Source organism: Chiloscyllium plagiosum, unplaced genomic scaffold (genome assembly GCF_037043375.1).
Source record: "Chiloscyllium plagiosum isolate Xiang-an unplaced genomic scaffold, Cpla_swu_hap1 HiC_scaffold_27, whole genome shotgun sequence".
Taxonomy (NCBI): domain Eukaryota; kingdom Metazoa; phylum Chordata; class Chondrichthyes; order Orectolobiformes; family Hemiscylliidae; genus Chiloscyllium; species Chiloscyllium plagiosum.
Window position 1 is genome coordinate 15,895,935 of NW_028270165.1, and position 17,186 is coordinate 15,913,120.

The 17,186-nt window shown below is 45.3% G+C and overlaps 1 protein-coding gene across 3 annotated transcripts in view; it reads right to left on the bottom strand.

Annotated features, from left to right (window-relative positions):
* Positions 1–16,900, bottom strand: part of LOC148143229 (uncharacterized) — a 39,425-nt gene extending 22,525 nt beyond the window's left edge. The window contains exon 1 of one of the 3 annotated variants that reach the window (XM_087974077.1): positions 16,776–16,900. The gene's annotated coding sequence lies outside the window, so the exon portion shown is untranslated. The other 2 variants (XM_087974076.1, XM_087974078.1) reach the window with 2 other exon arrangements.
* Positions 16,901–17,186: the final 286 nt, after the last annotated feature.

A 17,186-nucleotide genomic window follows, 5' to 3' on the forward strand; every position in this document is an offset into this window, starting at 1 on the left:
CAAGCGACTGACTGTGTGGAGTTTGCACGTTCTCCCCGTATCTGCGTGGGTTTCCTCTGGGTGCTCTGGTTTCCTCCCACAGTCCAAAGATGTGCAGGTCAGGTGAATTGGCCATGCTAAATTGCCCGTAGTGTTAGGTAAGGGGTAAATGTAGGGGAATGGGTGGGTTGCGCTTCGGCGGGGCGGTGTGGACTTGTTGGGCCGAAGGGCCTGTTTCCACACTGTAAGTAATCTTATCTAATCTAATCTTTACGAGGCTCAACTCCCTAATTTGGACTGTTCTGGAAAGCGTGTGCTTCATTAGCCTTGGGAGAAAGGAATAAACAAGAGCTGACAAACTGAGATATGAAGAAAGTTGGAAAATGTTACAGAGAGACACACAGGCAGAAGTTTGCAGAAAAGTTAACACTTCATAATCTGGTTTCAATGCACATTAGCCTGGGTATGGTACTGATATCACAGGGGTTTCAAAAAGGGTAATCCCTCAATACTCAAACCAAAATGTGGGTGACCCCTGCTGGACTGGTTTGTGTTCATTCTTTGTTGCTGCCTATTTCAGTTGATGATGTACATTATTGTTAACATACTCAAACCTGGTGGCACCCAGATTTTCGGAAAGCAGCTAGGAAAAGATCTGAAGCGTGTTTAATTTGTAAACATACCTGAAGAGGGATGCCCTGTGTTTGTTAACCACTTCCTTGCCTGGTCGGCCTTTTTTACTTGTCTACAACTTGCGTATATAGTATCACCTCGCATACATTGTCATGAATATTGTCTAATAAGAGTATTTAGTAGATGAATCAAAACCATCTCAATGACTGAAACAGCTGATATTGGATTGTTGGACAAGTGGGAAATATTTGTATCAGTTAACCAAAACCCTTTTCTTTTCACAGCAGAAAGCGGCGGGAGCTGGGCGGAAGTTCAGGCGGAGCGCAAAGCCGGTCGGGAAGGTAAGTGATTGCTATTAGAGTGGGTGAGTTCTAAACCCCAGGTCCACAGACTTGCCACAAAAAGAGGGTCTAAGGAAGTTTGGATCGAAGAGTGAGGCTTCAGCTCAGGAATCTTTGACAAGAAGTTTGAGTGAAGTGATTACACCACAGTTGAAGAGGGTGAAGACATGACTGCCCAGCTGGTTCAGTGCGCTACGTGCTTGATGTGGGAGGTCAACGACTCTGGTGTGTCTGGCTCGTATATGTGTGGAAAGTGTGTGCACATTCAGCTATTGACCGAGCATATTGCAGCGCTGATGAAAGAACTCGAGGACCTTAGGCTCATCCGAGAGAACGAGATCTTTCTGGATAAGACCTTCAGTGAGGTTATTACACTGACCATACCAGAAGAGAGCAGACGATGAGGAAGGCAGAGAGGAGACAGGTGCAAGAGACCCCGGGAGAAGTACCTGTCAGGAAGAAGTTGAAGCTTTTGGAAACATTAGAGACTGATGACACTGCCAGTTCGCAAGGCGGCCAGGTCTGTCAATCAAAAGTTGGCGCAGAGGCAGAGCGGAAGAGTTGGACATCGCACAGAGCCGTGGTAATAGGGGACTCCATCGTGAGAGGAACTGACCGGGGTTTTTGTGGCAGCAGATGGGATTTAAGGATTGTGTGTTGCCTTCCTGGTGCCAGGGTGAAAGACATCGTGTACAGAGTGCAGGAAATCCTCAAGGACGAGGGTGAAGAGCCAGAGGTGGTGGTACATGTCGGCACAAATGATGTCGGGAAGAAGAGGAGGAACATACTACAGCGGGACTTCGGAGAACTAGGAAGAAGGCTGAAAAGCAGGACGTCCAAAGTGGTTATCTCTGGTTTGCTTCCAGTTCCTCGTGCTGGTGTGGCCAGAAACAGGGAGATAATGGACTTGAACGTGTGGTTGGGGAACTGGTGCAGGAAGCAAGGATTTAAGTTCTTGGATCACTGGGGTATATTTTTTGGTAAACATAAATTCTACAAGAAAGACGGTTTGCACCTTAATAGGTTAGGGACCAGCATTCTGGCAGGCAGGTTTTCTACTGCAGCACCGCTACATTTAAACTAAGTAGCGGGGTGGAGGGGACAAACTAGATGGTTAAAAAGGAAATTGAGGGGAAAGTTAGAACAAGAGAAGTCCAGAAACACAACTGTACCAATAAGGCAGAAAACTCAGAAAGGGATCATGCTGTAAGGTTGAGTGAAATAGGGGTTGATGGGAAGGGTGAGAGCAGTAACAAATTAAAAATACTATACATGAATGCACGAAGCATTAGACATAAGATGGATGAGCTTGAGGCTCTTTTGGAAATTGGCAGATACGATATTGTGGGGATAACTGAGACGTGGCTTCAAGTGGACAGGGCCTGGGAAATGAATATTCAAGGCTACATGTACTATTGTAAGGACAGACCGGCAGGCAGACGGGGTGGGGTGGCCTTGTTAGTAAGGGCGGATATTCAGTCCCTTGTGCGGGGGGACCTAGAGTCAGGGGATGTAGAGTCAGTGTGGATAGAGCTGCGAAATACTAAGGGTAAAAAAACCCTCTTGGGAGTCATCTACAGGCCCCCAAACAGTAGTCTGGATGTCGGATGTAAGTTGAATCAGGAGCTGAAATTGACCTGTCTTAAAGATGTTACTACAGTTGTTATGGGGGATTTTAACATGCAGGTAGACTGGGAGAATCAGGATGGTATTGGACCTCAAGAAAAAGACTTTGTGGAGTGCCTCAGAGATGGATTCTTAGAGCAGCTGGTGCTGGAGCCGACCAGGGAGAAGGCAATTCTGGATCGGGTATTGTGTAACAAACCAGAATTGGTCAGAGACCTCGAAGTGAAGGAGCCATTGGGAAGTAGTGACCATAATACATTAAGCTTCAATCTGCAATTTGAGAGGGAGAAGGTACAGTCGGAAGTGACAGTACTTCTGTTGAATAAAGGGAAATATGGAGCTATGAGGGAGGAGCTGGCCAAAGTTCAATGGTGCAATACCTTAGCAGGGATGGCCGTGGAGGAACAATGGCGGATATTTCTGCATATAATGCAGAAGTTGCAGGATCAGTTCATTCCTAAAAGGAAGAAAGATCCCAGGAGGCGACATGGGTGGCCGTGGCTGACGAGGGAAGTTAAGAAACATATAAAGTTAAAAGAGAAAAAGTATAACATAGCTAAGATAAGTGGGAAAACTGAGGACTGGGAAGCTTTTAAAGAGCAACAGAGGATTACTAAGAAGGAAATATGCAGAGGAAAAATGAGGTACGAAGGTAAATTGGCCAATAATATAAAGGAGGATAGTAAAAGCTTTTTTAGGTATGTGCAAGGCAAAAAATGGTTAGGACTAAAATTGGGCCCTTGAAGACAGAAACAGGGGAATATATTACGGGGAACAAAGATGGCAGAGGAATTAAATGGGTACTTCAGATCTGTGTTCACTGGGGAAGACACAAGCAATCTCCCTGAGGTAACAGTGGCTGAAGGACCTGAACTTAAGGGAATTTATATTTGCCAGGATTTGGTGTTGGAGAGACTGTTAGGTCTGAAGTTTATAAGTCTCCGGGGCCTGATGGTCTGCATCCCAGGGTACTGATGGAGGTGGCTCGGGAAATTGTGGATGCGTTGGTGATTATTTTCCAGAGTTCGATAGATTCGTGGTCGGTTCCTGAGGATTGGAGGGTGGATAATGTTATACCACTTTTTAAGAAAGGTGGGAGAGAGAAAGCAGGAAATTATAGACCAGTTAGTCTGACCTCAGTGGTTGGAAAGATGCTGGAGTCTATTATAAAGGATGAAATTACGGCACATCTGGATAGTAGTAACAGGATAGGACAGAGTCAGCATGGATTTATGAAGGGAAACCATGCTTGACTAATCATCTTGAATTTTTTGAGGATGTAACTCTGAAGATGGACAAGGGAGATTCAGTAGATGTAGTGTATCAAAAGCTTTCTGAAAGTCCAGATAAAGTCCCACATAGGAGGTTAGTGAGTAAAATTAGGGCGCATGGTATTGGGGGGCAAAGTACTACATTGGATTGAAAATTGGTTGGCTGATAGGAAACAAAGTGTAGTGATAAACGGCTCCATTTCGGAATGGCAGGCAGTGACCAGTGGGATACCGCAGGGATCCGTGCTGGGACCGCAGCTTTTTACAATATATGTTAATGATATAGAAGATGGTATCAGCAATAACATTAGCAAATTTGCTGATGATACAAAGCTGGGTGGCAGGGTGAAATGTGATGAGGATGTTAGGAGATTACAGGGTGACCTGGACAAGTTAGGTGAGTGGGCAGATGCATGGCAGATGCAGCTTAATGTGGATAAATTAGATTAGATTAGATTACTTACAGTGTGGAAACAGGCCCTTCGGCCCAACAAGTCCACACCGACCCGCCGAAGCGTAACCCACCCATACCCCTACATTTACCCCTTACCTAACACTATGGGCAATTTAGCACGGCCAATTCACCTAACCTGCACATCTTTTGGACTGTGGGAGGAAACCGGAGCACCCGGAGGAAACCCACGCAGACACGGGGAGAACGTGCAAACTCCACACAGTCAGTCGCCTGAGGCAGGAATTGAACCCGGGTCTCTGGCGCTGTGAGGCAGCAGTGCTAACCACCATGCCACCGTGCCGCCCACAAATGTATGGTTATCCACTTTGGTGGCAAGAACAGGAAGGCAGATTACTACCTCAATGGAATCAATTTAGGTAAAGGGGCAGTACAGAGATCTGGGTGTTCTTGTACACCAGTCAATGAAGGCCAGCATGCAGGTACAGCAGGTAGTGAAGAAGGCTAATAGCATGCTGGCCTTCATAACAAGAGGAATTGAGTATAGAAGCAAAGAGGTGCTTCTGCAGCTGTACAGGGCCCTGGAGAGACCACATCTGGAGTAATGCATGCAGTTCTGGTCTCCAAATTTGAGGAAAGACATTCTGCCTATTGAGGGAGTGCAGCGTGGATTCACGAGGTCAATTCCTGGAATGGCGGGATTACCTTACACTGAAAGACTGAAGCGACTGGGCTTGTATGCCCTTGAGTTTAGAAGACTGAGAGGGGATCTGATTGAGACAGCTCAAACCACTGCCTTCTAGTTTTGGACTCCCCTACTCAGAGGAAAAGACCTTGACTATTCACCCCTATCCATGCCCCTTATAAACTTCTATGATGTCACCCCTCAGCCTCCGACACCAAGGGAAAACAGCCCCAGCCTATTCAGCCTCTCCTTCTCGCTCAAACCCTCCAACTCTGACACCAGCCTTATAAACCTTTTCCAAACTCTTTCAAGTTTCACAACATCCTTCCATAGGATGGAGATCAGAATTACACACAATATTCCAAAAGTGGCCTAACCAATGTCCTGTGCAGCCGCAATATGTCCTCCCAACTCCTTCACTCAATGCTCTGACCAATAGAGAAAAGCATACCAAACATCATCTTCACTATCCTGTCTATCTGCGACTCCACTTACAAGGAACTATGAACATGCACTCCAAGGTCTCTTTCTTCTGCAACACTCCCCCTGTCTAAGTCCTGCCTGCATTGCTTGACCAAAATGCAACACATCACATTTCTCCAAGTTCAACTCCATCTGCCCCTCCTTAGCCTATCAGCCCATCCAATCAATTCTAATTTATAGTGAACTCTCTTTCCTCTCTTATTCCTTAGAAGCTGAAGATCTCCATCCCACACACTCTCCCTCAATTTTCAATTTGATGAACCTAATCCCCTGCTGTACCTCATCCTGAAGGGTCTGGTTCATGCTGATTAGCAGGGCCAAAGTCAGGGGAGATCTAATTGAAACATACAGAATACTGAACAGCCTAGACAGAGTGGATGTTGGGAAGATGTTTCCATTGATAGGAGAAACTAAGATCCGAGGGCACAGCTTTAGAGTAAAGGGAAGACTTTTTAGAATGGAGATAAGGAGAAACTTCTTCAGAGTGGTGAATCTATGGAATTCATTGGCATAAAAGACTGCAGAGGCCAGGTCACTGAGGATATTTAGACTTAGATAGCTAGGTTCTTGAGTATTGAGGGGATCGAGGGTGACAGGGAGAAAGCAGCAGAATGGTGCTCAGAAACTGATCAGCGACGATTGAATGGTATGAGCAGACCCGATGGGCTGAATAGCCTACTTTCTGCTCCGATGTCTTATAGTTGAAACTTTATTGCTGGAACAGCACAGCAGGTCAGGCAGCATCCAGGGAACAGGAGATTCGACGTTTCGGGCACAGGCCCTTCTTCAGGAATGTGCCCGAAACGTTGAATCTCCTGTTCCCTGGATGCTGCCTGACCTGCTGTGCTGTTCCAGCAATAAAGTTTCAACTTTGATCTCCAGCATCTGCAGACCTCACTTTCTCTCCGATGTCTTATAGCCTCTTGCTGTCCAGGACACTGAGAATTGGGAGCAGGAGTCGGCCATTTGGTCTTTTAAGCCTGCACGAGCATTGAACAGATCACAAATGGATATGGATCTCCCTACATCGAGATGCAGAGGCTGGGACTTTTTTCACTGGAGCATCGGAGGTTAAGAGGTGTCCTTCGAGAGGTTTAAAAATGATTTAAAAATCATGAGGGGTATAGGTGACGTGAATGGCAGGTGTCATTTCAAGATTAGGGAGCAAATGTTTAAAGTGAGAGTAGAACAAGTCGAAAGACATGAGGAGCACTTTATTTAAAAGAAAAATGGTTTGTGTGTGGAATGAATGTCTAGAGGAAGTGGTGGATGCAGGTACAATTACAATGTTTAAAATACATTTTGATAAGTACGTGAACAGGAAAGGTTCAGAAGGATATGGGCCAAACACAGACAGGTGGGATTAGTTTAATTTGTGAATATAGTCAGCATGAATAGAAGGGTGTGTTTCTATGCTGTATGACTGTCACTGTTCTATACTAGCCTTAAAACTATTTTCTTGCCTTCCCCAAGAACCATCCACTTCTCTGTTGTTCAAAAGTGATATGAACTCAGCCTTGAATATATTCCATGACCCCCTAACTGCAGGAAGACACTCCCACTTCTAAACTCAATTCCTCTTGCTCATATACCACTTGCCTTGCTGATTGCTTGCTGCACCTGTCTGACAACTGGCAGTGACTGGTGTAGGAGGACATTGAGGCCCCTTTGCACATCCACACATCATTACTGATGAAGGGCTCGTATCTGAAACGTCAACTTTCCTACTCCTTGGATGCTGTCTGACCTGCTGTGCTTTTCCAACGCCACACACATTTTGACTCTGATCTCCAGCATTTGCAGTCCTCACTTTCTCCACTTCCCAATATATCACCATTTAAACAATACACCTCATTTCTGCTTTTTTTTTCCACAGCAAAGGCTATAACTTCACACTGTGGTACTGCATTTGCCATGTGTTTGAGGCACAGACCTAGACCAGCTTTTCCACAGTCTGTCCTCTTTCTGGATTCACTCCCTTTCTTTTCAGTTGCTGCAAGTCAACAATTGGATCTCAGCATGAAAATAAAAGAAATAGAAAAGGCAGTGAGAGAAGAGAGTGCTGTTGGACAGAGGAAGGAAATTACAGTCTTGGATGAATCTCAATCTTCATTCAGAGAGAGAGGAGCAGCAGCAGCTTCAGAAGCTCATGGGTCAAGATTAGAGTGGTGCTGGAAAAGCACACGTCAGGCAGCATCCGAGGAGCAGGAAAATCGACGTCTCGGATTCAGACAATAGGGCTGTTCTGAATGGTAGGAGGACCAGGCTCTTTCCGGTGTTCCAGTGCTCCTCATTGGGCCGGCAAATGAAATTCATGCACCATTTTTACAGACAGATAGAAGCATGTGCAGTTTTTTGCTGACACCGAGGGGCACGCGCAGTAGGCTCTGTAGATATGCTGGTGTAACTGACAGATTCAACTGGCCAAATGCCAATAGGAGGAAAATAGGGTAGAGCCACAATTTTGTTTCACTTCCCCACCCCCAGCTCGACATAACCGTGCATGCTCCTCGCTATTCTCCTTACCCTCACCCCTCATGATTTTTCAAATCTCAATAAGGTCATCCCTCAACCTCCTCCACTCCAGTGAAAAAGTCCCAGCCTCTCCCTATAACTCAAACCCTCCATTCCTGGCAACGTAAATCAAAGTAAATCTTTACCGAACCCCCTCTAATAGTATTCTTCCTATTACAGGGTGACCAGAACTGTACTCAGTACTCTAAACAAAATGGCCTCACCAACATCCTGTACAACCTCAACATAGAACAAAGAAAATTTACAACCCAGGAACAGGCCCTTCAGCCCTTCAAGCCTAAGCCGATCCAAATCCCCTGTCTAAACCTATCGCGCAATTACTGAATCTGTATCCCTCTGCTCTCCACGTACTCATGCATCTGTACAGATGAACCTTTTTCTTTTTATAGATATTTTTATTGAAAATTTAACATGTTTTTACAAGTTTACAAATAAAAAAAAACCAAGTACAAACACTAATATACAATTAAATCTTAAATAAATAGCCAAAACCTGTCAAACAAAAAGAAGAGATACAGAGAAGAAAAAGACAAAACTCAACTACTAACCTAACCTATAACTAACCAGAGTGTATGATCAAATATCTTACATTATTCAAAAGAAAAAAGGATAACATAGCAATGAAGTAGTGAAGTACATGCTCGGGATGAGTTAACATCAAGTCGTAATAAAACCCGTATTCATGCGGGATTCCTCTCCCAAGGGACCCCGGACCAGCCAGAACTGTTACCTCAACTAAATGAAAGCCCTTGAAAGAATGGCCGAAATATCTGTATCTATGAAATTCAAAAAGGGCTGCCATATTTTATAGAATAATTCAGTTTTTTGGTGCACCATATTTGTAAGGAAGTCGAGGGGAATACATTCCATGATTAATCTGTGCCAATTCAGTTTACTAAGATATTTTTTCTTGCATAGAAGGAGAGAATGGAAAATAATTTCCTCCCGTGCACATCCAGAGAAGGTAAGCTCGAGTAGCCCAGAAGAGGAGATACTGGATCTACTGTAATTTCCATTCCCAAGATTTCTGTCAGGGCGTTTACTACTTTGGTCCAGTATTTGAAGATCTTATGGCATGTCCATAAGCGGTGTGTAAGAATGCCCACCTCTGCTTTACATTTGGGACACATTGGCAAAATTTAGGACAGGAGCATCTCCAATCTTTCCGGTGCCATATGGGCCCTATGAAGTATCTTTAACTGAATGGCCTGGGTTCTGCTACAAATGGAGATTTTTTTTTGGCATTTTTCCAGATGTCATTCCACATATCTGTAGAAATTTCCAGCCCCAAATCCTGATCCCATGTTCTAAGCAGATGGTCCATATCTTCCGACACTTCATCACGTAATAAATGATAAAGAGTGCTGACCGAGGGTACACCTATTGGCCACAACACTCTACGTTCTCTATCTGATTTATAAAGAACATCTAATAACGTAGTCGTCTTCTGTATGTAGTCTCAAATGTAGAAGTATCGAAAAAGAGGTCTCCATTCGGTAATCCAAATTCCTGATGCAGCTGTTCAAAAGACATCTGGACCCCCTTCTCAAACAGATCCCCTAAACAGGAGACACCCCTGGATCTCCAGGATTTGAATATGGCATCTGTAAGCCCCGGTTGAAAACCCCATGCCCCCACTATAGGAGTATAGGGGGATGTTTTATGTGAATTACCCTCGTTTTGCCGCATTATATTCCAAGCTTTAATTGTGTTTAGTACTGTAGGGTTTCTACAGTGGTCCGTAATGATTTTCATCTGATCTAAAAATAAGAGGTTAATAAGAGGGCACTGTACTTGAGAAGCCTTGATGTCCATCTAGATTGATTGCGGGTTAGACGTGACCCAATCGGCTATGTAGCTTAACAAGGAACTTAACTGATACTTCCTAAAGTCTGGAAAGTCCAGCCCGACCTCCTTGCCTGTGGAAGCTGTAGTTTCCTTAACTTAATGAAGGGCCGTCTAGGATTCCAAATGAAAGAACCCAGCCAACCATACAATCTGCGCAGTGCCAGCCTCGGCAGTATCACCGGAAGCATTCTCATAGGGTATAAGAGACGGGGTAAGACACTCATTTTAATTAGGGCTATTCTACCGAGCCAGGAAATTGGAAGGTTTCCCCAACGTTGAAGACCCTGTCTTACCCTTTTCAATAGATGCACAAAATTGACCTCGTATAGCTGGCCAAATACTGCGGTGATAAAAACGCCTAAGTATAAGAAACCCTCCGTCCAATAAGTGGGACATACTAGTGAGGCATGGCCTCTGATTTTGAAAAATTAATTTTGTAGCCTGAAAATGCACTACATGTATTAATAACTTGGATTAAGTGAAGCTCGGACATCAGAGGATTACTAAGAAAAAGGAGATCATAATCTGCATATAGGGTAACTTTATGTTTAACCTGTACCAACCCTCGGGGCTGTTATATTAGAGTCAGCCCAGATAGCTTCCGCCATTTGCTCAATTATTAGCGCGAATAGCAACGGTGAGAGAGGACATCCCTGACGGCAGCCCCTACCCACACTGAAGCTATCCAAACTTAATTCATTGGTGATCACAAGTGCTTTGGGATCATTATACAGTGTTGAGACCCATATCTCTAGCCTCAATGCTAATGTTTTAGAGAGAATTTTAAAATCTACAGTTAGCAAGACACACAATCTTCTGGATCCTTTCCTTTTTTGAGAATAAGGGAGATTTTCACCTCTTTCAGTGAAGGCAGGAGGTAGCCCTGACTTATATGAGTAGTTATACATGTCCATAAGTGGGCCAGCTAATACTCCTGTGAACTCTTTGTAAAATTCAACCTGAAAGCCCTCTGGGCCAGGTGCCTTACCGCTCTGAAGTTGCCTGATCGCGTCAAGTATTTCCTGGGTTGTTAGGGGAGCATTCAGGACCGATACCTGTGTGGTGAAAGGGTTAAAATTATGGAGGTGTTGCTTAGTCCCGTGTGAATCTTATTACACACCTCCCCGTGTGAATCTTCTTATCTGTATGTAACCAGAATGGAATGTGTTTTTTAGCCTTGCTCTGCTGTTCACATGAATGTTTATATCTGGAAAAGAGTATATCAGCTGGAAAAGTCTCCAGTTCGGCGAGTCTGCTCCGGGGTTACGTTTAACCGCCGAGCGTGGGTTGTTGGCAACCGCTCTACGAGAACTGACGGCTCTCAGTTCCGGTAACACGTAGAGTGAGTATAAACCAGACCCGTTGTAAGTACGAGACCTGGTTGTGGCGACGCTGCGGGGAATAAAACACTTATATTCTAGCAGACTCGCCTCTTGGCTGTTTGTTCTGTGTCAGACTACTCTCCTACGAACCTGACCTTGAGAATTTTTTAAAACATTTGGCGCTGCGAGCAGGGTCAATCGCAATTGAGGAGAGATTTTGATACAGAACAATGTTTTGGAAAAAGACTAAGAAACCAGAAGAACAAACTGTGGAGGTCCCGACCGTCCCGGGATGGCATGGATGTGGGCATGTACGTGGCAGTTTGTTTGAGAAATGGTGGGGGGCGACCGGAGGAACCCCAGGGTCGCTGCTGTCCACCCTTGAGAGGATCCCAGTCCTGCCGAAGAACCCCTTGCCTGGGGTACAGCGGAGGATGTGGGCATGTCCAAAAAGCTGAAGCGGAGTTAACAGAATTGAATGGGATTGAACTGAACTGAATGGAACTGAACTGAAGTGAACTGAAGTGAATCAAATTGAACGGAACAAAATGGAACTGAGCTAAATTGAATTGAAATGGACGGAACTGAATTGAACACAATTGAATTGAACTGAACAGACCTGAACTGAGCTGAATTGAACTACACTGAATTGACTGAACTGAAATTAACTGAAACGAATTGAACTGAATTAAGCATAATGTAACACATGTATTGGGCCAAGCAGTGGAATGTGGTGTAAAATTATGTCCCAACACATGTGTGAATCATAATGTAACACATGTATTGGGCCAAGCAGTGGAATGTGGTGAAAGGGTTAAAATTATGTCCCAATACATGTGTGAATCTAACCGGAATGGAGGTGTTGCTTAGTCCCGTGTGAATCTTATTACACACCTCCCCGTGTGAATCTTCTTATCTGTATGTAACCAGAATGGAATGTGTTTTTTAGCCTTGCTCTGCTGTTCACATGAATGTTTATATCTGGAAAAGAGTATATCAGCTGGAAAAGTCTCCAGTTCGGTGAGTCTGCTCCGGGGTTACGTTTAACCGCCGAGCGTGGGTTGTTGGCAACCGCTCTACGAGAACTGACGGCTCCCAGTTCCGGTAACATGTAGAGTGAGTATAAGCCAGACCCGGGAGTCTGCTCCGGGGTTGCGTTTAACCGCCGAGCGTGGGTTGTTGGCAACCGCTCTACGAGAACTGACGGCTCCCAGTTCCGGTAACACGTAGAGTGAGTATAAACCAGACCCGTTGTAAGTACGAGACCTGGTTGTGGCGACGCTGCGGGGAATAAAACACTTATATTCTAGCAGACTCGCCTCTTGGCTGTTTGTTCTGTGTCAGACTACTCTCCTACGAACCTGACCTTGAGAATTTTTTAAAACAACCTGTTCCGGGGTTAAGTCCGGAAAGGCTTTTAAAAAAGGACTGCATCCTCCTGGCTCTATCTTCACAATCCTGCGATCAGAATAAAACTTTCTGAAGATTGTGTTGATCCTTTTAGGATCGTGAATCAGAGTACCAGCACTTTCCCTGATAGCCGTGATAGCTTGAGGGGCCCTTTTTTTCCTTGCGAGAAATGCTAAGCATCTACCAGGTTTATTGCCAAATTCATATAATCTTTGTTTTGCAAATAATATTTCCCTCTTTGCCATTTGGGTGAGCGCGGTATTCAGAGCTGTCCTAAGGACCGTAATCCTTTGTAATTTGGCAATAGAAGGTCTGTCAGCGTATGCTGTTTCAGCTGCTTTTAAGCAAGCAGCAAGTAGACGCTGTTGTTCTCCCTTTAATTTTTTCTGGGTCACCGAGTATGAAATGATCAGACCTCGCGCATAAGCTTCAATAGTCTCCCACATCATTGACGGGTTACTAGCCGTACCTAAATTAATTTCCAAGAAAGGTTCAAATTCTTGAGAAAAATATTTTGCAAATTTACTATCCTTCATTAAGAAGGAATCCATACGCCAATGTCAGGGGGATGCCTCATTGTTTCTAGCCTTGATTTCCATGTACACAACAGCGTGATCAGAAATTTTCATATCACCTATTTTACAGGATGATATAGAATTTAAAAAAGTCGAGGGGGCAAAAAACATGTCAATTCTAGTGTGACATTTATGTGGATTAAAGTTAAAAGAGAAATCTCTGCCTTGCGGGTGGAGGCACCTCCACACATCTATTAATCCTAATTCTTGATTCAAATCCGCCAATTGTCTAGATCTGGGGGATACACCCGCAGTACTCTTGGGTATCCTGTCTATTTCCGGCTCCATAATGCAATTCAAGTCTCCCCCTATAATTGTATGACGAGCACCGAGTGCCATCAGTTTGGAGAAGGCTTCCGTTATAAATTTGAAAGGATGTGCCGGGGGACAATACTGGCTTAAAATCCCATATTCCTCTCCATTTAGAAGGGCTTTAATTACTATATATCGTCCAGATTCATCTTTTATCTGACTTAGGATTTTGAAAGGGAGATTCTTCCAAATAAGAATGACTACTCCCCTACTTTTTGAGCTGAAGGAAGAATAGAAGGCCTGATCAAATCCACCCTGTTGTAATTTCAAACGTCCTTTAACCAATAAATGGGTCTCCTGTAGGAGAGCTATATCAACCCTTTCTTTTTTGAGGTTTGGTAATATTTTCTTCCCTTTGATTGGAGAATTACTCCCCTTGACATTCCAGGTGCACCATTTAATCGAATGACTAACCATAATCATCCAGGCAAGTCCGAGACCCCCCCCCCCCCGGAGGAGAAACACCATCCAAAACACCACAAGCATAGACCATAGAAAATTCACAAAAATAGAGATTCTTTAATACATTCACAATATAATAAAAAACTATTTCTAAATAAAAAAACAAAAACATATTTAAACGGAGATTTTCCCCCTCGTTTCCGGGGGAATCACTTCCTTTCCGAAAACCCATCATATCCTCTCCCGACCAGTGCCCCACCCTCGACCCAGGCACCCCATAATAAAGTGAAGAAAATTCAAGTGTACGACCAAGCTAAAGTTAACAGTGAGTTAACTTTACAATACAACGGATACAATAAATGATATTAGTGGATCTGCAGGTAAAACTTTGATCGATGTGGAAGGCTCCTTTGGGGCCTTGGATGGAGGTGAGGGAGGAGGTGTGGGCGCAGGTTTTGCAGTTCCTGCGGTGGCAGGGGAAGTGCCAGGATGGGAGGGTGGGTTGTAGGTAGTCACGGAGGGAACGGAAGGTGGAAAGGGGTGGGGAGGGAAATATATCCCTGGTGGTGGGGTCTTTTTGGAGGTGGCGGAAATGTCGGCAGATGATTTGGTTTATGTGAAGGTGGTAGGGTGGAAGGTGAGCACCAGGGGAGTTCTGTCCTTCTTACGGTTGGAGAGGTGGGGTCTGAGGGCAGAGGTGCGGGATGTGGACGAGATGCATTGGAGGGCATCTTTCACCAAGTGGAAAGGGAAATTGCGGTCTCTAAAGGAGGAAGACATCTGGGTGTGTTCTGTGGTGGAACTGGTCCTCCTGGGAGCAGATACGGCGGAGGGATTGGAAATACAGGATGGCATTTTTGCAAGAGGTAGGTTTTACCTATGTGAACAATGAAGACAAGTGTGCGAAACACCTTCTTCACCCCCGTCTACCAGTGATACACCTTTCAAGAACAACGAACCCGAACACCCCCGGGTCTCTGTTCTACAACACGACCCAGGCCCTAACATTACCTGTACAAGTCCTGCCCTCCTTTATTTTAGTAAACTGCAAACCCTCACTTATATCCATACCTCTCTCATACACACACTCTCTCAGAAATACACATACACCAACCTCTCATTCTCCATCACAATCACACTTTATCAAGCATGCACACATGCAAATACACACTCACTGACGCATAGTCTTATACACACACACTTTCCTGATGAAAGGCTTTTCCCCGAAACGTTGATTTTCCTGTTCCTGGGATGCTGCCTGACTTGCTGCAACACCACATTCTTGATCCTAAACTTATTACCCTTCAGTTCTGGGCTCCCCCATCCAAAGGAAAATACCATGTCTATTTACCCTATCCATGTCTCTCATGACGATATAAAAGTGTATAAGGTCACTCCTCAGACTCTGGCAAGCTACGGAAAACAGTCCCAGCCTGTCCTTATGTCTCTCCTCACCCGGGTATCCAAGACACATACCTGAGGTCGTAAAATCTGCTCCCTCCCTGGATTCACTCCAGTTGGTACAAGTGAGCCTGCTCCACGATCATTAAGATCATGGCTGATCTATCCATCGTCTCATCTCCTCCTCCCTGCACTGTCACAAGGAACCCCTTAATTCCCCTACCAGACAAAAACCCACAGAACTGTGTCTTGAATATACTTAATGAAGCTGTCTCTATTGCTTCCTTGGCCAGAGAGTATTCCATAATTTTGACGAAGGCCTTTTGCCCAAAACATCTATTTTCCTGCTCCTCGGATGCTGCCTGACTTGCTGTGCTTTTCCAGCACCACTCTAATCTAGACTATTTCATAGATTCACGACCTTCTGGGAAAAACAGTTCCTCATCTCTGTCTGAAAGCTCCTCCCTCTAACCTTGAGGCCTAGTCTCACCTACCAGAAGTTACCGGACAGGGTAGGGCTTCATCCCCACAGTGCAATGACATTGGGAAGATGTTTCCATTGGTAGGAGAGACTAGGACCAGAGGGCACAGCTTTAAGAATAAAAGGAAGACCTTTAGGAACAGAGATAAGCGATGTCGCCTTTTCTGCTGACAGCGAGGAGCATGGACAATGTGTTGGTGACACGAGTGAGCAAGCGTGCTGTTGTTCACACCACGGAACAGACACAATGTGCTGTGTGGCGATGCTGGTGTTATTGACAGATGTTAAGTGTTCAAATGCCAAGAGGAGAAACAAAGGGTAGAGCCACAGTTCTTTTTTCCAATGTGGCTCAACATTTTATAGCTTTTGCATTTTGTCTGGTTGCTCAACTTTTTTTTAAATGTCTTTTCGTCAGTGTAGGGGTGAGGTTCACAACTAGAGGGCATAGGTTTAGGGTGAAAGCAGAAAGATATTAAAGGTACCGAACGGGCAACTTTTCCATGCAGAGGGTGGTGCATGTATGGAATGAACTGCCAGAGGAAGTAGATGGAGGCCGGTATAATTACAGCATTTGAAACACATCTGAATGGATATATGAACAGGAAGGGATTAGTAGGATATGAGCCAAGTGCTGGCAAATGGGACTAGATTAATTTAGGATATCTAGTTGGCATGGACAGGTTGGACCAAATGGGTCTGTGACTCTAAATAATAAAGTCTACTATTCCAAATAACAAACTATATCCATGTTAACAAGGCTTAGTGCACCACATTCTTTACTAACCATTCTCAACAGGTCCTGCCCCTTCAATGACTGAGAAACATATACATGCTGGTGCATAATTCCACATTCCTTCCCCTCATTCCTTCCACAAGCCCCACATTCCTTCCCCCCCCCAACCCCAACCTGCCTCACCTTTCACCTCCCGGGCCCAGTACCTTCCAGGTGGCCCCATAGTTGACACAGGGGCCGCCCCACGACCAGTAGAACTCCACCACCCAGGCGGCCGACGAGTTCCCAAGCAGGCCCTTAACCCCATCCGCCTCCAGAATGCTCACCGGCTCCTGCCTGCTGTACAGCCGGCCGGTGTGGCCGTGACACAGCAGCTGCGCCAGGAAGGCGGCGGTGCCCAGTGACGGGTGTCTGCCCCGGGCCGCACGGCGCCATTTTCCTAACGGCCGCCCTCCCGCCGCTTCCCCGCTCGAGCGCCTTCTCCTCCCAACCGCCTTCGCCCCCGCGTGACGTCTGCACGGGGGGATGGGCGGGGCCGGGGGAGCCTCACCGTCACCAAGCAACAGCCACCTCGCGCTACAACTGCTCATTCACAAAAACAAACTCTCCTGTCTCGCTCTGCAGCTGCAGGGGGGACACTGCCACGTTTCCAGGAGCCCTGTCTACATTGGGAAAGCTCACGGCTCAATTTAAACAGATATTCCGACATCTAACGGAACGGCGTCATATCTAAAGGG